The 14717-nt window shown below is 35.1% G+C and overlaps 1 long non-coding RNA gene across 1 annotated transcript; it reads right to left on the bottom strand.

Moving 5' to 3' along the window:
* Window positions 1-8038: 8038 nt before the first annotated feature.
* LOC131063701 (uncharacterized) lies at window positions 8039-9482 on the bottom strand. Its single transcript, XR_009358844.1, has 2 exons — window positions 9286-9482; window positions 8039-8367 (listed from the first exon to the last, which is right to left on the bottom strand). It is a non-coding gene; the product is annotated as an uncharacterized LOC131063701 (long non-coding RNA).
* Window positions 9483-14717: the final 5235 nt, after the last annotated feature.

Here is a 14717-nt window from a genome sequence, read left to right on the forward strand (position 1 = left end):
ACATTCATGAGACTTAGGAATGAAGTATGGAAATCGTTTATTGGCAAATTTGTTGTTTTATATTTGGATGATATTCTTGTTTTTAGCAGGTCCAAGAAGGAGCATTTTAAGCACCTTGACATGGTTCTAAGGAGGCTACATCAAGAGCAATTGATGATCAATCTTCAAAAGTGTGAGTGCATGAATGAAGAGTTGGTATATCTTGCCTTTGTCATAGCAAAGGGCAGGTTGAAGATGGAGCCATCAAAGGTTGAGGCCATTCTCAATTGGCCAACCCTTAAATTAGTGGGGGATGTGAGGAGTTTATATGGCCTTGCAAGCTTCTATCAGAAGTTCATAAGAAAATTCAGTCACATTTGTGCACCAATCATAGACACAATCAAAGGAGACAAAAAGGGTAAATTCCTATGGACCAATGAACCAAATGAAGGGTTTGAATATTTGAAAAGAAGGGTGTCTCAGCAACCTATCCTTACTCTCCCTGATTTTAATAAAGTGTTTACTGTTGAATGTGATGCTATTGGTCAAGCAATAGGTGCAGTTCTAAGCCATGAAGGGAGGTCGGTTGCATTTTTTAGTGAAAAAATAAATGAGGCCAAGAGGAAGTATTCTTCATATGACCTAGAGCTTTATGCTATGGTCCAAGCCCTCAAGAAGTAGAGGCATTAATTGTTACCAAAGGAGTTTCTTGTGTTTACTGACAACCATGCACTTAGTTTCTTGAATGGACAAGATAAATTGAATCACAAGCACATGAAGTGGGTTGAATACTTGAAAGCATACATGTTCTCCATAAAGCACAAGAAAGGATGAGCAAGTAAAGTTGTTGATGCCCTTAGTAGAACAACCATGTTGGTACAAGATGTACAATTGCAAAGTGTGGGTATAGAAGCCCTTAAAGGTATGTATAAGGAGGATGAGGACTTCAAGGATGCTTTTGATACTTGTTCTCAATTTTCAAATTCTTTTCATGGTGAGTACATTGATTATGTTTTGCAAGATGGATTATTGTTTAAAGGAGCACAATTGTGCATACCTAAATGCTCTATGAGAAAGAATTTGAAAAAAAAAGCATTGTGGGACTCTTGGAGGCCATTTTGGGGTTGACAAAACACTAGAGTAGGTAAGGAGATTTTATTTTTGGCCTAGGATGCATGTGGATGTCAAAAAATTTATGGAGGCTTGTACTATTTGTCAAAGGGCCAAGGGTTCTTCATCTAATGCAGGCTTGTATCAACCCCTACCTATCCCAAATAGACCTTGGGAGAGTTTCAACATGGATTTTGTGCTTGGTCTTCCAAGGACACAGAGAGGATATGACAATGTGTTTGTGGTGGTAGATAGATTTAGTAAGATGGTTCACTTTATACCTTGAAAATGTACAAATGATGCTTCTCATATTGCAGGTCTTTTCTTCAAAGAGGTGGTACGGATTCATAATCTTTCTTTGAGCAGAGTATCTGATAGAGATTCTAAATTCATAGATCACTTCTAGAGGACCTTATCGAAGAAGTTGGGCACCAATTTTTCCTATAGCTCTACATACCATCCTCAAACGGATGGGCAAACAAAGGTAGTAAATAGGTCACTTGGAAATTTGTTGAGGTGTTTGACAAAGGAGCACAACCAACAATGGGATCTAGTACTCCCACAAGCCGAGTATGCATACAATGACTCCATTAATAGGAGCATAGGTAAAACCCCATTTGAACTAGTATATGGGATGAGTCCAAGAGGAGTGTTTGAATTAAGATCGATCTAAAGGGGGTGGAGAGGAAAAGTGTTGAGGGTGAAGAGTTTGTTGTGGCAATGAAGGACATCCATGACCAAGTAAAGGAAAACCTCAAAAAGAGTATGGGAAAGTACAAGGAAAATGTAGATTTTAAAAGGAGGAATGTCCAATACAAGGTTGGCGATATGGTACTTGCACATCTGAAGGAGGAGAGGCTACCCAAGGGAAAATATACCAAGCTACAAATGAAGAAGATAGGCCCTTGCAAGATAATCCACAAGTTTGGTGAAAAATGCATATGAGATTGCCCTCCCTCCTGGAGTGGCTATCTATCCCATATTTAATGTTTCTGACGTATAACCCTTTAAGGGATCCTTGGATGCAAGTACAAGTGTAGAAGATGATAAATATTGGGTACAAGACTTACCTCCTTCTGAACCCTTGAAGTTGGAAGCTATCTTGGACACCAAAGAGGTCAAAAGAACAAGGAAAAAGGTTTACAACGAATATCTAATTAAGTGGCAGGGTCTACCGCCTAAGGATGCAACTTGGATGACTGAAGAAGACATCAAGAAGCATGACATCTCTCTGCAACAACTGATCTCAGGTGGAACATGAGACCTTTTCCACATCGGGTGTATGTTGCAGGAGGCCCTAATCATTTTTTGTCTCATAAAGGCTTACATGTGACTTGTCTGTTGTGAGTGTCTTGTCAAGGTGTAATAAGGTCCTTAGGACCATTTGTAATCATTTCAAATCATTTGTAATCATTTTAAATCATTTTGTGAGGCATTTGAAGCCTTTGAGCTTATGTAAACCTATAAGGTCCTAGTAGGGTCAAACATGGTCAAAGCATGTCAAAATGCCCAATATGGGTTGAAATGATGTAATAAGGTTACCCTAGCATGTCTAGAGGGAAAATGAGTCTTTTGGAGTTATTAGAATAAGTTTTGAGTCTAGTTGTCAAAACTTGCAAAAGTTGCTTAGTTCCCATTGTAAAAGTGGTAAGTTTAGAAACCCAACGGTCATCCCATTCAAAAATTAGATGGGGACCATTGGAAGAGGTCTGAATAGTTTTTAAATAGACTCTTTTGGGGTGGAGGCAAGGTTGTTGATGCTGGACGTACCGAAGAGGAGGAGAAAACAATAAAATTTGAAGCATATTCTCTGTAATTTCCTGCAAAAATGTTCATTACTCTCTTGTACGGTTGATTCGTGATGTGAGACTGGGCTAATTTTGAAACTCAATGAGTCCCCTTTCTTTTGATACCAATTTTGTAGGACATTTAGGTTTGAATATTTGGTGAGCATTTTTCCAAAATCTGCCCAGAAACCCTAAGTTCAAAGGTTTGGACAGAGATATGTAGATATCTCGCCATTCCACTGAGATCAGATCACCAAAATAGGTGGAATGGTAGGGTTGGGAGTCCTTCAAATGGTTTTTCTTCCATTTTTTGTAGAGACTAAGTTTTGATGTGAGCTTGGGGCCATGAGCGCCTAACATCTCCATGTGTTAGGCTAAGGAAGCATTGGTATGGTGAAGAGTTTGGAGTACGGTGTCAAAATAATGCAAGGTGGTGCTAAATCCTATGAAATCCTTTCATTTTTAACATGCCCTTTCCATTAGAGGTGGAGTTGTGTGTATGTGAGTTGTCTTTAAGACACTTGATTTGTAAAAGAGGCCTAATTGGAGGCCTAAAACTATGACAGTCCCAAATTAAACCCAAATAGTTTGAAACAAACGCAAGTGAGTTTCATATATGTCACCATACTCCTTAGTGGGTATTTGAAATGGTCTTTCTTTTGTGTCTTGGTTCCATGGTTTCCAAGTTATTGCCAAAAAAACCCTTTGAGTGGGCCTAATAGGGTGTATGAGCCAATATAAGGTAAACCATACAAGGGAGTGTTTTGGGGTTACACCAATGCATATGGAGATTGGCCTTGATGATTCTAAACATTCTAATATCCTACCCTTGGGTTCCACAATCATTTTGTGAAGTTGTGTCAAATTTTGTGCTAACTAGGTTAAGGGTTGAGATGCCTAGTGAATGGGCCAATGAGTTGTGGCAAGAGGTATGCCTCGATATCTTGCAACCTGCTCTTATCTATTGAATTGTTACATTCTAATCATCCTTGGGCGCTCTGCATCAATGGGGAAAACCCATATCTCCTTGATGGATTCTGGTCCTCGTGGCTACACTTGACTGTTGGAGGTCAGCGTAATCGATAATTTACCTAGGTAACCCTATATAAAGACATCCTATCAATTCATTTTGACATAAGTCTCCATACCTATTTGTGAATCCATGAAGAATTCATCATCAAGCATTTTCAAAGATTCAAGGTTGCATATTCATCCTTCAACCATTATGGAGCAAAGTTGCATTAATCCTCATGCAAGCATGTGTGTGTGATTAAGGTTTTTTATGTGCATTTATTTGTCATGCCATTACATTCAATGTTTGTGATTACATTTAAAGAAAATTGCATCATCATCAATTATTTCAAATATGAGGTAGATCTCCTTAGCATTTATTTCATTATTTGCATTATTTCATTCAAGGTTAATTCTTAAACCAAGGTTTGATTTGAGGCAAACTCCTATCCACTACTCTATTTCCTTTCTTTTTATGTATAGGAAACAAGTGCAGGAGTTATACTCAAGAATTCAAGCAAAGTTGACAATGACAAACAGGTTCAACTTTCAATGGAGGAAAATTCGAACCAGGGTGAATTGTACTACCTAGTCCCGAAAAATCAGGCCAAACTTCTTGGAATAGGTTCTAAACATATTCTTTTGTCCATATATCAGTTGGTGGTTTCGTGAGACAATTGTAGCAATCTGTTTTCAACAACAGACTTCAATTATTCATTGTTTTTTCTTAATTTCACAAATAGCTTTGAAATTCAACTAAGCAAGAGGATAATCTTCCTAGCTAGTGAATCTAATTAGAATTTCAACCCTTTCCTCATTCATATTGTGGCTAGGTCTATTAGGTTCACTCCTCTTTCAATGTATTGGGTTAATTTGGTTAGTTAGTGGCTTTATTAGCTTAATTGGTGAAACCTTTCTTCTCAATTTTCATCCAATATATTTTGGTGAACCTAACTCTTTGCATTCTTATTTTTGATTTGTGATCTTAGATTTAATTTGTAGGATTTTAGACAATCAATTTTGCACTCACAAATCATATTTTTAATTAAATTATATAAATTTAGATGTTAACTTCACAAAAAACCTTAATTTATCATTCTAAAATTGACTTGTGGGTTGCATAATATGTCATTGGTGTTTTCAAATCTGATTGGTTTTCCATTGCACGTATGATTACATTATTTCTTAGTTACATGTATCAAAATCATGTGTTGGATAATGGTTTATTTCACTTTACATTACTTCTTTTTATTCATATTACTCTTGCATATTACATCTTTAGAGTTTCAAAGATATTTCCTACTTGCAAATCATATCTCAAAGTCTTTATCCATGTTATATGTTGTTTCATGATGACATTTTTAAGAACATGCATTACATATTTTGGTCATATAAAAGCTTTTGTAGATAATGATAATCCTAGTGATGACATTGAAAAGACTAACACTTGTACCTCTCCTAGAGTATCTCATGTGCATGAGGAAAGAGTCAATACTCCTATCAATGATCTCTATAATAGAGAGCAAGCCTTGAAGAGAAACATTACAAGACACAAAAACTTCACAACTGGCACTAGCTTTCATATATCTGAACCTAACTAAGAACACCTTAAATCTTTTTACAATAATTTTGTAGGACTTAGCAAAAATCAAAACCAAGAACCTTTCAAAATGAGGAGAAAACAAAACAAAAGACACAAAGCATCAAGTTCCTGCCAAGGTATTTTTTATTAGTGTAAAGATTTGGTAAGAGATTGTCTTCTAGCTTTCGTGTAAGAGTGTCTAGTTGGAGGAGTCATCTGAACTTGCATAAGAAAAATAAAGATATAAACAAATAAACTTTTTTTAAAAAATGACAAAATAAAATTCTAGTCATTTGAAAGAAAATATTCTCTTAAGAAAATATTCACTTAAATTTATAATATACTAATAGATTTTTAGCTAGGATTATAAGTTTTTAATGGTGAAAATTATATATTTAAAAAATAATTATTCAAAAATTGAATTAAGATTAATAAAATAAATCAATTATTAAAAATAGTTGTAAAATCATAATACTCCAAATTACTATTTCCACTTTGAGATAAAAAATCATTGCAACCTAGATAAATAGCTTCCCTTTCTCACCAACTTGAGGGAAAAAAACAATAATAGAAAATTTTAAAAGAAACTTAAATATGTTTAAGTATTAGTGCATTCTATAGCCATAATCTATCCATTCACTCATTATCTTATACCCTATTACTTAGCTATAAATTTTTGATGACAGTTTAGTTATTAACTGTCAAAAAATATAAAAGTAGAAGATTTAAGTAATAGTAATATATGCAAAAATCTTAAATCTATTAAATAAGTTTATAATTTTACACTAATATATATTATATATTAACATTAAATGATAATCAATTAATAATTACTAATTTAATAATAATATACATTTAAATTTAAAAATTATATATATTATGACAAGTTTCTATAACAATCTTATTAAATATATTTAAAAAATTAAATTGATTAAATTTCTAAATTCATATATAAAAAAATAGAATATATTGCAAAAATTCATATTAAAATATTTTGTCAATTATATTCTATCATTTCAATTATGACAAGTTTCTAAATTCATATGAAAAAATAGAACTATTCTAAAAAATCATATTAAAATATTACAAAATTAGAAACAACTACATCCTTCCATTTCAAAATATTTTAAATAAATTTATATTTTTATAATAAATATTCTAAACTAATATATATATTACATACTATATTTTTTTACGGTTTATTTATAATTTGAAGTGTCATCTATACGGTTTTAGAAAAAAATAGCATGTCAATGAATACATTCTACTAATTTTTTAAGCTGTCAAATACAATTCAAAAGTGAAAAAACGGCCATTTTACCTGTCAAATTCCAAGCCTAGATGATGTTGGCAAAGGTTGTGAAATATGGCTTTACACCTGCAATTGCATTTTCTTAAAAGTCTCTAAATCCTTTTAAACCAATCCATTACGTGTATATCATGCAATCATGGCATTCAAAGAGACCACATTTCTTTCGGGCATTTTGTCAAGCAGTTTGCGTGCCTTGCCAATACTTCCACATTTTGCCTACATGTCTACAAAGCATTTCGAAATATAATATCTGACAAAAGCCCCCCTTCTACTGTGCTTTGATTGATGTCCATATTCTGTTCAAACGCTCCCCATTTTAGTCCAGGCAGCAAGTATGTTGGCGATAGTTGTGGAATCTGGCTTTACCATGGCAATGGCATTTCATTGAAAGTCTCTAATGCCTTTCCAACAAATCCATTATGTGCATATCCTCCGATCATTCCAGTCCATGAGAACACAATTTTTGAAGGCAATCTATCAAACGAGTCACGCCCCTGGTCTATGCTTCCAAATTTTGCATGCATGTCTACCACGGCTATTGCAACTAGGACATCTAATAAAATTCATCTATTCTTTATGGTTTCATGGATGTCTATGCCCTGCTGCAAACCTGCCATTTTGTCTCCAGCCTGTCACTCTTGTTACTCTAATTTTTTTTCATATTTCAGATTATATTTATACATATTTTAATAAAAAATAACAGCAATCGACTCTATCAAAACATTATGAATGGTAAAAATCTAATATTATTAATCATATTACATATCATATAATCTGGCAGCAACACTGTCCTTATCTTAAAAAGAAATTAACATGAGCCTTATTGGATCTATAATCAATGTGTCCAGAGGGCCAGCATTATTATCTTTGACATTAGATTGCAAGTTAGTGTCCTTTCTTTGTCATTGATTTATGTACATCAATACAATGTATACATGAAAGCATGCAATCAGGAAATATGATAAACATGCATATCTGAAACTACTCACCCAGTAAACAGAGCATATAAAATATAATTATTTTCATAATTTTCTTCAAGTGTCTTCCTTCGAGGGTTTAGGCATTAAATTGAAATACCAAAATAGGTAGCCTGTATTCCATCCACAAAGCAGAACAATTTTACAGACAAGGTATCCTAAACATTCAACTCTACTCTTCTTCAGAAGTAACTCAACTTTTCAAAAACATCCAAACAGCAGTAAATCTAGATGAAGTCACATTGGACGTATAATGACAAATGTAGAGATCATTGCAGAATTGAATATAAAAGAGAGTACAATGAAACAAGATTTGCAGAGGTAAGGGTACAAGTAGAAATATATATATTCAAAACAATTTAGATAAACAATATATGTATGTCACTGCATAGTATAATAAAAATGTCTTTGGAGCATTTGCAATATTTAAAGCAAAGTATGTGACTATGTTGCTGTAACATATATATGTAACTGAGTTTGTGGGATGCATGATAAATATATAATTTTAAATAGAGAAAGCAATTTTGTAGCCAATTTGCTTTACTGTATTAAGCAGTTCTGCTCCTATGACAGGTATCCAGGATTTATGCTTTTAACATGGTCTCCTTCCTGCAAAATGTCGATCATGGTTTTTGTTTATTGCAAATAGATAAAAAAAAAAACCTTGCATCGTATGCACGAGACAAAACTCAAGAAAAAGTTACAGAAAATAACCTATATTTTGCATACAGGCAAATTTATTGAGCAGAAATACACTCATGGCATAAATTCATCATCTAGATAAAAGGCAGACAATTTGTATCCAGCAGATTACTGAGATGGTTAAGAAAATAGTGAAATTTTAAATCTTTAGATTAAAAGACAACAAAATAAATCCTTAGTGTGAAAGATAGAAATTGTTCTTCCAACTTACATTTGTAACTGTCAAAAACATAACAGTCACAACCCCACTCCAATCCAGTGACCATGGTGATGAATCAACACCCTTGTCTAAAGGCTAGAGATGGGTTAAAGAGCGGGACCTGTAGGAAACTCTACTTCACAGAGAAAGCATTGTACCCACAATCTTGAGACTCGTTAGAAGCGGAGAAAACGGGTTAATCTATAGTGTAAAGACTCACCAGAAGCGGAAAAAACAGGTTAATCTATAGTGTAAAGACTCATTAAAAGCGGAGACAACAGAGTAATGTACAGTCTTGATGTCACATTCAACTCACGTTGGCATATATTGCAATTTAGAAAGTTATATAACAGAGAAATGAAGGAGAAATGCCTTTTTCTGGTTTGTGGAAGTGTCTCGTGGAGAGAGCAGATGCTCCAATTTTACTACAGAGGCGGCCTTCCAAATGTCGATAACGGAAACATAACCACAAGAATATAGATAGCAAGAAAGAGAATAACATTGGAGTGCAAGTAAAGATTAATGGGTTATATGTAGAGAAAACCAGTGGTGAAAATAATTAAGCCCTAAAAACATATATCAGAAAGAACGTTCCAAAAAACACTATCCTTCAGATTTTCCCATACCTCTTTTCTATTTCTTCTTGCGCGTAGTCCGGTTCGAATGTTGTTCTTTGTCCGATGAATAAATAGGGTTTTCAGAAAACCTGAAAATGGTACCTTTCAGCAGACATATGAAATATAAATCAGAAGATGAAGCTGGTGCAAAAGGACAGAATGAGATGCGTTGCAAAATGAGAACAAAATAGACAATGCTTCTGGAAACATACACCGACTCAAAGCACATATGAAAAAGAATAGAGAGGTATAATTTTAGCAGAACTGGTAACTCACACACAGCAAAGTATAGTAAATATAACCAACGACCATTATCAAATTGTTGTATGTGCATTAATAGCAGGCCATCAAATTAATATTAATGCATCCTGTCCAATAAACAAACGTACCAAGACGGATGTTTCTAGACGCTATTTTGGACGCTAACTGTAGCCTACAGTATACAAAATTAAGTGTGACAAGTGCATTTACAGTACATTGTACATTACCAATAGTTTAATCTATTCAATATTAATACAATTGTCAAAAACCATATTAAATATGCATTCAATGAAATGACATATGTGATGGAAATACATCCTATCAATCATATCTTTCTTAGATTTTTTTGGATTTCATTGAATGAAATAAGATTTCTCAAGATTTTTGCGGAATTGAAGATCATTTATTATTATGAGGGAGGCCTAAAATTTATTGTCACATAATTGTAAATAATATTGACTATTTTTTAACTAAAGAAAATACATTTTTTGCAATGACTGTTTGCAGAATAGACCAATAAGAAAAGAGATAAATAGTATTATTTAAATTGTGAGAAAATATGTCAAAATTGAAACTATAGAAATATAGACAAATATTTTAAAATAGTCTCATATGATTGACTAGCATAAAAAATAAAATGCATTCAATGAATGCATTAGCATTCCTCCTATGGCAAGAACTAATAAATAGACAAGAGAGAAGCCCTAAAGAAAACCCTAAATTGCATCATAAGATGACACGTGTCCTCATCCAAAATGCATTCAATGAATGCATTAGCATTCCTCCTATGGCAAGAACTAATAAATAGACAAGAGAGAAGCCCTAAAGAAAACCCTAAATTGCATCATAAGATGACACGTGTCCTCATCCTTGCTGTCTTCAATTTCAAATCTGCACTTTTCCCCTCCAAAATTGGTGTTCAAACTGCACTCTGATTTCGAATGTGATATCTTCAGAAATCTGGAAGAAACTTACCATCTCTGCCTGTAGCTACCTTTCAAATCAATCCCGAAAATTTCCCCTTTAGCTGTATTGACTTTCTCCACAATTTTCCTCCTTGCTCAAAAATAGAAAAAAACCTCTCGCTAATGCCTTGTCACTTCTTGCATGTGACTTTTTCTTAAATAAAAATTCAAGTTTGACTCTGAATCACATATATATTGCATTCATCCCCTTTTGCAAGAAAAATCACAGATTTAGTAGAATACCCCTTGGCTGGAAAAGTCATGTCACAAAAGCATTCGTCCTTTTTTTATTTGCATTTTCTTCTCACAAAAGGAATTACCCTGCTGGGTAAATAAGTCAGTCCACCTCTCTGCCTGTACAGAGCAATCTAGAAAATATATTGAAACTACCCCCCACTCTTTTCTTCATTTTGCTCACAGTTGGAAATATTTGCTTTCCCCCCTTTTCCTTTTAATTAACCCACTTTAATAAAAGATGCTCTGCCCTGGACGAAAGTGAAAATGACCCCATTCTACAATAAGCCAACTCCAATACTGCACATTCTACCTTTGGTTACACCCCTTGTGTGAAAATACCTCATGTAAAAAATGCATTTAACCTGGCTAGAATTAAAAATTTCACCTCCCTGCAGTGGTGACTGTCACTTTCTTTAGATGTCTCTTTTGATGGGAGACCATTCAAAACCTATAGGCATTCATAATCCTCATGATTCCTGCAGAAATTAACAGGATTTACATGTATCATTGATTTATCGATCTTTTAAAGGTCTGCTGAGGAATATGGGCCCAACGACTAGAGGCAAGAACCCTTAAATTGCATCAAACAACATCAACATTTTGATTTTCTAGAACCCCTATGAGACTGATATGTATGCCACTTTGCATTTTGCTGAGATGTGGCCTGAATCATCCTACTACGCAGACCATGAGGCTCTTTGAAACAAATTTACATACCCATCTCATTCAAAATGTACATTGATGGCCTCCTCTCGTACTGTTTTTGCAAACATTAAACCCGCTGGAAACGCTGATGGTTGAAAAATATAGATGCACAGTCCACCCTACTCATGTTCATGTTGTACGCCTCTCATGGAAATATTAATTCATGGATCTATCGAGAGATTTTACATTTCAGTGAGATTCGAGGCCCTTCACCATTGTTGAATTTGTGAAAGATGGGCACAAAAGAAAATGCCTCACAACCATGGTTTAAATTACCCATCGATGTGGCCTATATGGCATCCAATGAATAACACAATGGTAATGCCTCTACACAAAAGCTCCACAAACACCCAACTGTTCTTATTGCTACATTCATTTGTTCATTTGCATTGTTTCCTTTTCATGTGGTCTTTGCTGAGATCAGTAGGCTATTAATCCATAACCGCACCATTGCAACATCAAAATATCGATAAGATTCCTTCGAACACTTTGCAAGTATTCTTCTTTGGCAACCCTAAACTGTCGCCTCCCATAAGATCACATTTTTGTGAGGCATTAACTGAATGGTTTAAGAGACTGTATCATCCCTGCAATCCATACTTGCAATCTTATTATTTATTCATGGTTGCTTTGCAATGTGTTCATCCCTGTGCAATAGCGTAATATGCTACGTTCTCTTCTTGTTCACATAGCCAACGTATTTTACAGCGTGCCCCTCCTTTTGTGTGCATCTTGAACCAAGAATATGCCCAAAGCATTTATCTCCATCACTGCAACCTTATACAGAAGTTCCTTTGCATTGAACCACGCCTTCCATACTTTCATGGGTTTCGCCAAAGACATTAATGCAAACCTACGAGTGGTGGGACTTATCCTGCAACACCTTCTCCAACTGCTTTGGCTTTTAGATGAATTCGGTTTTAAATAATTGATGAAGAGGCACCATTGCACAATCGTGCCATTATTCCCATCAGCTCCACGATACACATTGCTCGTGGCTAAGAACTCCCCTTGCAAATCACCGTGCACCGAATGTGCTTCTTGGTTCCAATCTGCTAAAATACATGACATGTATACCAACAGTCCGCCATGAGCTCGATCTGATTCTGGTTGCATCATGAATTCCACTTCAGACCTTAGAAACCGTCTCAGATTTTGCTTGGGTAATCTGAATGTATTTGCGGGTAGCTCTACTGAGCCGATTCAACATTTAGGGCGCCGCCATAGCCAATAATCTACTGTAGCTACTCAAGTTTTCAAAAAACAATGAGGATTCACCCTAATTCTCAGCACAGGACTGATTTTGCCCTAATTTTCTCTTTTCCTGCGGTCATCGTGTTTTTCTCGGTATTCACATCTCTACCCTTTCTCTTATCCGCTTATCCCACACCATTTTCGTCCCTCCCACCTAGGGCATGCAGGATAAATAAAAGGTATTTGCATTCTCTTCACAAACCATACCATGCGGGTGAAGAAGATTTTTATTTTTTGAGAGGTCCTCAAACCTGTGCTGCTTCTTTCCCCAGTTTATTTCAAATTCACATGGGCCCACCACGATCTCAATGACCTTCATGATGAAATATGTATATGTATCATAATTCTAAATTACGACGGGTATGATTTCATTGTCTCCATATTTTAAATCATTTGAATTAGATCCATTTGTGCAATCAGATATTTAAATCAGTTGAATGACTTAAATTATTTTGTTTCAGCTACCCCTTCATATGGCCAAATTTAAAAATTAATTAAACAGCCCTCGTGATCTTTCTTTCCCCTTCCTCTGAATTGATTTATATGAAACATTATTTAAATCAAGATGATTTAAATAGCACATACTTGACTTACTGGGTTCCAACTACTTTGCTGATTTGTAACATTAGTTGGATCTCGGGTGGGCTACATCACTGGAGGTGCTCGGAATCGAAGAAACTGAATCCGTAGTCATTAAACTTAGCATTTTACAACTTTGAAATTTGGTCAAAAACATATGAGTAGCCTTGGGAATCAGTTTTGAAAATTGATCAAAACACCTCATCAAGGCCTAAAACTTGGCACGTTGATAGAATGTTATACAAGGAATCCAGGGCATCAGATGGATCCTCATTACTAATTCCGAGACAAAATATATTAACTTTCAAAGTTTCTCACCCAATCTTATCTAAAATTGCACTTGTTAAAACACCCTGAGACCCCTTCAATAACTAGTTGTAAAAATATCAAACCTACGTTTCACGAGCTGCCACTTGGCATGATGGCACATCTAGATACCCTGAATAGGTGTGCAAGAGGATTTGATCTGATTAAGTTACGTGCAAAATATTAACCATCAAAGTTGCCCACTCTGAAAAATCTGAACATGTTGATTCTGAAACCATGAAAAAGTTCACTTGGAATGGGTCTTAAAAATTGATAAACCGATGCGTTGGGGGGCTACAAACTAGGGAGGTGGTAGATAATTTTATAGGGATTCATGGGGTACAACCACTTTAAATTGTAGGTCAATTGGGTTTGGAATAAAAATTCATAAAGGAGGCCACAAACTGTTGTTTGATACAATCCAGTTTGCAAAACTGGACATTTTGCAAACGGATTTAACTTTAAAAATTCATCAAACGAATTCATGGGGTCATACCACTTGGCATGGGGTTTTAAAAAATTATAGAGAATCGTGGACAACTATCAGTTGGGCTTGGCAATCATCCAGTACAAAGATACAACTGCTCGAAGTGGGCTTACTCAGAAAAGTGCAATATGTGCAAACAACAACCTTAACTTCAGAACCTCCAAAGGAGACTTCATAAACTTGTCAAAACTGGTCCAAGGAAGCTGCAACTGGGCACATGGTACCTCTGAAAGGTGCATAACACTTCCCCAAGAGGATTTCTCATGATACTCAAAGGGTGCAAAATTGTGAGCTCTCAAATTGAGCTACACAGGCTTATTCTACAGGGGTAAATCTAATTGCGTTTGAACAAAATTTTACGTGGGCCCTCAAAATTATGCAAAAATTTTGAGGTCCCAACATGAGGCAAGATCCAAATGTTGGTATATCAATCTCTTTAGATCCTCCTCATTCTCCTAGAGCTTATCTCAAACATCAACATATTTGTAGGGAAGATGATGTTATGTCATTTATTCATGACTTATCTCCTCTTATAACATTAACTAAAGATGAATTTCTAGATAATAAGGACCCTCCTTCCCCACCTGTCAAATAGGATATGAATAATGACGATAGAAAAGAGAATCTCCCAACAAAGGATATTCCTT

The sequence above is a fragment of the Cryptomeria japonica genome, chromosome 9 (genome assembly GCF_030272615.1).
Source record: "Cryptomeria japonica chromosome 9, Sugi_1.0, whole genome shotgun sequence".
NCBI lineage: Eukaryota > Viridiplantae > Streptophyta > Pinopsida > Cupressales > Cupressaceae > Cryptomeria > Cryptomeria japonica.